The 8,869-nt window shown below is 44.2% G+C and overlaps 1 pseudogene; it reads right to left on the bottom strand.

The window, feature by feature from the left end:
* Positions 1 to 6,280: 6,280 nt before the first annotated feature.
* On the bottom strand, positions 6,281 to 7,126 carry LOC103591584 (annotated as a pseudogene).
* Positions 7,127 to 8,869: the final 1,743 nt, after the last annotated feature.

Genomic DNA, 8,869 nt, shown 5'->3' with positions numbered 1-8,869 from the left:
ATCTTTCAAATGTGGCAAAAATCTTGAGGGACCAATTAGCAGCCCTGTCCCTCTGGGGAAACATTATCTCCCAAGCACTTTGATTCAGGCAGATTTTACTTTGACTTTTAGGAACACTTTGGCTTCAGGACTGACCAGTGACTGTGTCCCGTAGTTGAGCTCTCCAAGTTGAACCAGCTGGTATCCTTCATTTACATGAGGACCTGGGCAAGGACCTGGATGGAACTTTGGCTATATAAGACTCCTTTCCCTTGATCGGGGAGACACTGCTTTGGGAGCGATCCCAGCGTTATCCTTACTGGCAGGTAATAAAGCCTTTTCCTCCCTCCCTGGTCTTGATGGGTTTTGTGCTCTCCGAGGGGTGGGCCCCCACTGTCCAGTAACCACCTCAATCCTAGGGGCTTCATTAGCCTGCAGCCTGCACGGGGCCTAGAGAGGAAGGCACCAGCGCTGGGTTTTCCTTGTCAGCGTCTGCCCCATGCACGATTTTGTGTGCTGCAGTGGAAATCGGAGCTGCCGTGGCCTCACCATCCTTCTAGGGAGCAGCACACTGCGGGGCAGCGCGGGGAGTTTCACCCGAGTTGCAGACGCCAGACTCAGGCGACTACTGCTGGGCTTTCTGAAGATACTGCTGCTCCTGGATATAATGTGGGACCCTTTTCTGGTGATCTTCAAGGCATCATGGAGAATAGTACAAGTACCAAAGGGACTGAGTCGGGAAAAGGAAAGTAAAGTAGATCCTAAGAAACTGTCGGTCTGCTTGACATTGCCTCCCGGAAGCCTGGGACAGATGGTTGAACTTAGGCGATTTGTGATCATTAGGAAGAGGGTAGAGAGATTGCTGGGCAGCCGTGCTGGGTTGATCATTAGGAAGAGGGTAGAGAGATTGCCGGGCAGCCGCCCTGGGTCAGAGACAGCAGCCCATTCCAAACTCACCCATTCCTTGTTTAGATAGAGATACTCAGTGAATCCTCAGAAAAACTCCAGAGGGAGCATTTAAAATTTTTTTCATAAGGTATTTGACATAAAATCCTATATACGAAAAAGAGAAATATGGCCTGTGTGGTAGCACACATGGAAAAGTGGAACACCTACATTGATTTATTATTTTTTATTCCTATATTTATCATTACACAATGTAATCATTTTGGGGGGCCATTTACAAATTTCCCATTAATCCACCTTCCCCCTCCCCCTTTACCACTTCTGGTGGCCTCAGTTCTATTCTCTCCTTTTGAAAGTTCAATGAATTATTGTTATCGTTGTATTTTTCTTTTTTCATTTATCTGTTTATTTAAAAATATTTTCACCTCATACTTATGAGTGAGGACATGCAGTATTTCTCTCTCTGTATTTGGCTTATTTCACTTAACAGAATTTTCTCCAAGTTCATCCATGTTACTGCAAATAGCAGAATTTCATTCCTTTTTATGGCAGAGTAGTATTCTATTGTGTGTATATATCATGTTTTCCTTATCCAGTCATCTGTTGATGGACATTTAGGTTGGTTCCAACTCTTGGCTATTGTAAATAGAGCTGCAATAAACATGGGAGTGTAGATATCCCTGACATGATGATTTCTATTCCTTTGGGTATACACCCAGCAGTGGGATCGCTGCATCATATGGAAGATCTATCCGTAGTTGTTTAAGGAAACTCCATACTGTTTTCCACAATGGTCGCACCAATTTACAGTCCCATCAAAAGTGTAGAAGAGTCCCCTTTGTCCACATCCTTGCCAGCATTTGTTATTCTCTGTCTTTTTGATAATGGTCAGTCTAACTGGGTGAAATGATATCTCAGTTTGGTTTTGATTTGCATTTCCCTGATGCTGAGTGATGTTGAACACTTCTTCATGTGAAATCCCTATTTTGAGAAATGCCTATTCAGCTCCTTTGCCCAATCTTTAATTGGGTTACTTGTTTTTTTTTACTGTTAAATTGTTTGAGTTCCTTGTATATTCTGGATATTAATTCTTTGTCAGATGCATAGTTTGTGAATATCTTCTCCCATTCTGTAGGTTGTCTTTCTGCTCTGTTAATTGTTTCTTTTGCGATACACAAGCTTTTCAGTTTGATATAATCAAGCTTTTTTCTTCTGCTGCCTGTGCTTTTGGGGTCTTGTTCATAATGTCTATGCCCAGTTCTACTTCCGGAAGTATTTCCCGTATGTTTTCTTTTGTAGTTTTATACGTTTCAGTCTTTTATATGTCTTTAATCCATTTTGAGTTGATTTTGGTATATGGCAAGATGTATGGGTCTCCCTTCATTCTTTTACATATGGATGTCCAATTTTTGCAACACCGTTTCTTCAGGAGGCGGTCTATTCCCCATTGTATGTTCTTGGTGCCTTCGTCAAAGATCAGTAGGCTGTAGGTATATGGGCTGATGTCTGGGTTCGCTATGCTGTTCTGTTGGTTCGTGTGTCTGTTTTTATGGGTCACTATAGCTTTGTAGTATAATTTGAAGTCAGGTAGTGTAATGCCTCTGGCTGTATTTTTTTTTTTTTCTCCTCAGGGTTGCTTTGGCTATTCGGGATATTTTGTTGTTCCTTATGAGTGTTAGGTTTGTTTTTTTCTGTTTCTGTGAAGAATGTCATTGGTATTTTGATGGGGATTGCATTTAGCCTGTAATCACTTTGGGTAGTATGGACATTTTCACAATGTGAATTCTTCCAATCCAAGAGCATGGAATGTCTTTCCATCTTTTCGTGTTCTCTTTAATTTCTTTTGGCAGTGATTTAAACACTTACATTTAAAAAATTGAATTGGTGTGGTAGTGGAGAACAGAGCATCTGTTCTTGCTTTTCAGTGTTTGGAACTAGAAAACGTCTCGCCAAATCTGTAGAGAGTACAAAACTGTTAGGGATGGCCAAACTCAACTTATAAGCTTGATAGCCGGGAATGGTGGGCTCACAGCAATGAGTTAAATGCCAGGACAAGTGTCAAGTTTGAATCTAAATTTTTAACTGTGGGGGAAACACCTTAGCAATCCATGTGAAAAAGAAGTAGAGAATCATATAAACCACAGTGTGATAAGATTGTTTAAACATTGTCCACAACCCTGCACCATCCTCTTGGAGTATCCACATTGACATCACGTCTGGGTCCTTATAAGTGAAAACCAGTTTCCACTGTTTCTGCTAAGCCACATCCCAGCTCAATTCTGGGATCCGCATAGTAAGACACAGGAACAGCGACAAACAGGACACTGAGGGGGCGGCCAGGACAGGGAGGTGTCTAGAAGCAAAGGAGAGCTAGAGAAACTCTTGCATGTCTAAAACATATGTATGTTTTTAGTTTTTTATGTTAAAAACCAACAACATGCACACCATAAAAACTGGGAAGAAAGCTAAGAAGCAGTGAATCAGAAACCATCCAAATGCCCCCAGGGAACAGTCATTTTCAAAGGGCGGAGGATGAGGCTGGGGCAGAGCAAGCTCAGTCAGAGCTCAGCAGGCTTGGCTTGATGGTCCTTCAGGCCACTTCTAATGTCAGGAATGACTTACTGATAGGACGTGGTTGTCTCCAAATAGCTGGATTCCAGAAGATGAAACCAGCACCCATGGGTGGAGTGACAGTGAGGTAAACAGAAAACTTTCCTGTCTATTTCCAAAAATAGAGACAGCTGCTTGTCCAGTGCTGAGCACCTGCTGTGGGAAAACTGATGGTCAGTGTCAGTTCCACCAAAAGAGGGATTTCTAAACTTTCCTTTAAATGTCATGAGTCCCAGTCCCTACAAAAGCCTTATTAATCCAGACCCCATTTATTAAGAAATTGCATTTATTGAGAAAGGAAACTCTTCCTGGCTGTAAGTGTTGAAATAATTTATTCTTCTGTATTTTTAGAACACATAAAAATCAATCAATGTAGTACACTACATTAACAGAATGAAGGAAACAAATCCAATGGTTATTTTAATTGACTCAGAAAAAACCATTTGACAAAATTCAACATCCTTTTATGATTAAAAAACACTCAAGAAACAAGGAATGAAAGGAAACTTCCTCAACATAATAAAGACCATGTACAAAACCCCACAGCCAGCCTCATACTCAGTGGTGTTTCCCCTTAGAAACGAGACAAAGATGCCTGCTTTTGCCCTTTCTATTCAGCCTGGTCTTGGAAGTCCTAGCCAGAGCAATTTGGCAAGAAAACCAAATAAAACATATATTCACCAGAAAGAAAGAGGTAAAATTATCTCTGTTTGCAGATGACATGATCTTATAGTAGAAAATCTTGAAGATTACACACACACACATGCACACACACAAAGTGCCAGAACTAGTAAATAAATTCAGCAAAGTTGCAGGATACAAAATTGACATAGAAAAATAAACTGCATTTCTATACACTAATGATGAACAACCCAAAAAGGAGTTAAAAAAATTCCATTTACAATAACATCAAAAAGAATACATTACGTAGAAATAAATTTAACCAAGGAGGTAAAAGACTTACACATTTTCTTTTTAGTAGTTTAGGATTTATTTTTGTAAAAGCGTGTTGACAAATATTAAATGTTATAATTGCATTTTGAGCAATATAAGTATAAAACACAAAATATCTAATGATAAACACTGATCTCCCATGTCTGACTTGGATTTAGATATTGAGTATTTTATATTTTATAGAAAAGAACTTTCAAAGTGCTATGAGTGATTATAACTTGTACTATTATTCCTCACCAAGATCTTCATGAAATTTAAAAGGCTGGTATTAAAGGTAGTTTTTTTTTTCTTGAATATTCTAATACATGCCAGTTTGAATTAACCTTCAGATTTTCAGGGCATGAAAAATATACAAATAGAGTACACAAGAATATGTTTTAACACATTTAGAATGTCTGTTTACAGTTACAACAGAAATACCTTCAACTTTCAGATACTGAAAAAAGAAAATACCCTAAGCAAACATGGAAGGCATTTTGGGTCAAGTTACTTCTCAGTACAAATAATATATCATGTCAATAAGTTTTTAAACCAAATTCTTAAAAGCATTAAAAAGCATTTGCATTTTATAGTTATCAAACAATGCTTTTATGTAGTGGAAGAAGATATAGGAAAATTTACAGAAACAAGGGCCGGCCCGTGGCTCACTTGGAAGAGTGTGGTGCTGATAACACCAAGGCCACGGGTTTGGATCCCTACATAGGGATGGCCGGTTAGCTCACTGGGTGAGCATGGTGCTGACAACACCAAGTCAAGGGTTAAGATCCCCTTACCAGTCACCTTTAAAAAGAAAAAAATTTACAGAAACAAAAAATGTCAAACTATTCCAATTCCCACTAAAATAAGAAATTTGCAAATTAAGAAATTATCCACGTTGTTTGGAAAATATGCCTTACTTTAACTCTCGAATTCACTTTAACTGCTTGACATATAATTTAATACTTAAAAAGACTGTAGCTAAATTATTTAATTGTATTTATAGTGTTACTTCTCTGGGTAGACATGTTTCACGCAAGTTTTCGATTCATGCTTGATAATTTTAATAACAATTTATTCAGTAATTTAGATGGTCTAAGGACCAACAAAAGGAATAATCCAATAATAGCTAACTGTGCAATTTTGTCCATTAGTAATACTAAGCTAAGAATCTGACAGATATTCCACTCAGTTGAATTATATGTTTCTGTGTGTGACTGATCAACAAAAAAATAGGTACACAATATCAAGTGTTTCTTTTTTCTTTTCTTTTCTTTCTTTTTTTTTTAAGAGGAGCTCAATGATTTTGGGGGTTTGTAGTACCATACAGAGAACATAGAGGAAAAGTACAAAATGGCACTTAACATCAGTGCTAGTATATATCTCATTATGGTTATAACTAGGATATTATTAATTTTTGTGTTATTTGCTTTTCTTAAGAACACAAGTAAAAGCCATTAACTTGAACTTGAGGTATATACGTAATACATACATAACCTTATGCAAAATACTTTTCACAAGTAACATTACATTTTAAAATGTTGGAAACTGAGCATCTGTGCTGATTGGTATTTTGACTCAACAAAAGAACAACATTCAACTAGGGAGGGGGTATACAGATAATAAAGCTCTTTTTTTTTTTTTTTTTCCTTTTTGTCTTTTTTCGTGACCGGCAACAGATTGTAACCCTCAGTGTCGCGCCCGTACCGGACCAGGACCGGCAACGGGATCACAACCCTCGGTGTTGCTCCCGCACCTCGCTCAGCCAGTGAGCTGCCGGTCTGTATGTGGGATCCGAACCCTCGGCGGGAGCGCCGCCCTGTAGCAGTGCACCACCGGGCCGGCCAGATAATAAAGCTCTTAAAGTCCAAGATGTCTTCCTCTCCCTTTGTACTTAGCACAGGCTACACAATGTCCCGAGAGGATTCACTATGAGAAAAATGTCAATCACAGCTTTAATAACTTACTTTGGAAGAAACTAATGAGAAAGCAAATTGGAAGGTGAGACTTCACCTTTGTTTTCAAATAAGTGGTCTTAATTTTTCTTCTTATAGAAAAAGTTTAAATCAGTTTATTATAAATATATCTAAAGCATGAATTTTTGCAGCTTTCAGGTAAAATCCAGCACTTCGTTTATACAGTCTAGGAGAAGAGATCAGTAGAGAACATCTAATCTTAAATCGTGACATCATCCATTCAAGCTCCTGGCACAATCCCTCACCAGTAAGAGGACAGCATGCCTGGATATGCCACTGGTGATCTTTAATAGATGTGAGTTTCAGAAACTGGGAGATTTCTGCTACCGTCATGCATTCCTTAACATCTTGTTTATTAGCAAAAATCAACAATCCAGCTTTCCTTAGGTCCTCATGCGCTAACACTTTATAGAGTTCTTCTCTAGTTACAGAAATCCTCTAACTGTACTGTCCACCACAACTATTACAAACTCGTGTTGGTATATTAAGTGTTCCAGGAAGAACGAAGAGATTCTTGGCCACCAAATATCCCACATTAAGAAACTTGTATCGTTTTTAACTCTCTCTCTTCCACATTACTTCCTATTGCAGGGGATGTGTGTACTACTTCATTCCTAGAAAATCGGGACAGGATGGTGGTTTTCCCTGCAACGTCCAGCCCAACAATGATAATTTTGTGCTCCTGGTGATGGAACAGTCTCCATCCCGGTGAAGAGAATTCCCATTCTCGGGCAGAGGACCCCCCTCCAGCCACCCGGCCGCCTGGCCTCCCCTGGCTCAGGCTGAAGGTGAGAGAGACGCGCCGGAGCCTCCGCCTCTGCTGCTGCTGCTGCTCCCGCGCTGGCCGCCGGCCCCACTTCAAGGGAACCGGAGGGAGGCCGAAGCCCATGCTGCCCTGCCGCGCTCGAGGCCCCGCCGCTGCCGCCGCGGCACTCGCCTGGTTTGCGGACATTGCCGCCGCGTAGGCTGCCCGTCCAGGTATTTTTATTAGTTCCCTCTCTCCTGACTTAAGACTTGTTTTCTATTAACTGTGATAAATTTAGGTAATAAAAGTTGACCATTTCAACCACTTTTTAATAATTTCCTATTTTTCTTTCTCACCAGGCTCCCGCTCATCCGGGCAGGCCCCGCCCCCGTATCCTAGTAACGCAAGACGCGCCTGTCCAGGCTGGGAGGGCAACACGCAGGGGTCGCGTGCCGCCATCGCCGCTGCTGCCTCCCTCCCCGGCCTCCGTAGAGTAGCGCGAGCCTGCCCGAGCCGGCGCGTGCGCAGGCGGGGCGTCAGGCGTGCCCCGAGGGCGCCCCGACCCGCGACACTGCCCTGCGAGCGCGCTCCCGATCGCGCCCCCGCGGGATCTTCTAAAGGCAAAGGCGGAGGCGTGTGGAAGCCAACGGTAGTCCTCGCTGCTCCTACTGCTGGCGCTTGCGCTGACCGGCGTCTGCGGAGACTCCACGGCCGGTGAGGAGGGGCCTGGGGCCGGGGAGACTGGGAGCAGGGAGTCTGAGAGCCGGGGGTCGGGGGAACCGGAGAGCCGCGGAGCCGGGTGTCGGAGGACTGGGGAGCGGAGGAGCCAGGGGTCGGGGGACTGGGAGCAGGGAGTCTAGGAGCCGGGGGTCGGGCGGACTGGGAGCCGGGGAGCCGGGGCTACAGTGGACCGGACGGGGGTCGGGCGGACCGGGGGGCCGAGGAGTCGGGACAGGGGGTATACTTTTGGGGACTAGGCTTCTGGGTGTACTTTGGGGGGGGGGCTGGGCCTATGGGAGTCCTATGGGGGGTGCTGGGTCCAGTGGTGCTTATCGGGGAGCCAACTGCAGTCTGGCTGTGCCGGAGGGTTCTGTGCCTGTGGGTGCTGTTGGGACTGGCTGGTCCGTAGGTGCAGTTGGGTGGGAGCTGAGCCCGTGGTTGCATTTTGGTAGGGGTGGGACGATGGGTGCAGTTGGGGGCGATGGAGTCAGAGTTGCAGCTGAGGGGGAGCCGGGCCCGTGGGTGTAGGTTGGGTGTTGGGCTCAGGGATGTGGCTGGGGGAGACTCGGGCCCGTGGTTGCAGCTGGGGGTGTCCTGGGCCCAAGCGTGCACTTCACTGGGGGCACGGCGCGTGGGTGTGCTTTGGGGGCCTGGCCCAGTGGGTGCAGTTATGTGGTTCTGTGTCCTGTGGTTGCCGTGTGGTCAGGACTGGACTCATGGGTGCACTTTTTGGGGTACTGGGCCCATGGGTGCAGTTTGCGGGAGCTGCATCTGTGGTTGCCCTTCTGTGGGGGCTTGGCCCGTGGGTTCGTTTGGGAGGCGGGCCGGGGCAGTTGGTGGGGTGTTGGGTCTGTGGCTGCAGTCAGGTTTGGGCTGGGTATGTGCGTGCACTTTTTTTTTTTTTTTTGGTCTTTTTTGTCTTTTTCCGTGTCCGGCAACGGATCGCAACCCTCAGTGTTGCCCCCGTACCGGACCAGGGACCTGCAACGGGATCGCAACCCTC

This window comes from Galeopterus variegatus, unplaced genomic scaffold (genome assembly GCF_000696425.1).
Source record: "Galeopterus variegatus unplaced genomic scaffold, G_variegatus-3.0.2 Scaffold994, whole genome shotgun sequence".
NCBI lineage: Eukaryota > Metazoa > Chordata > Mammalia > Dermoptera > Cynocephalidae > Galeopterus > Galeopterus variegatus.
This window is presented reverse-complemented; position numbering and strand designations above follow the sequence as displayed.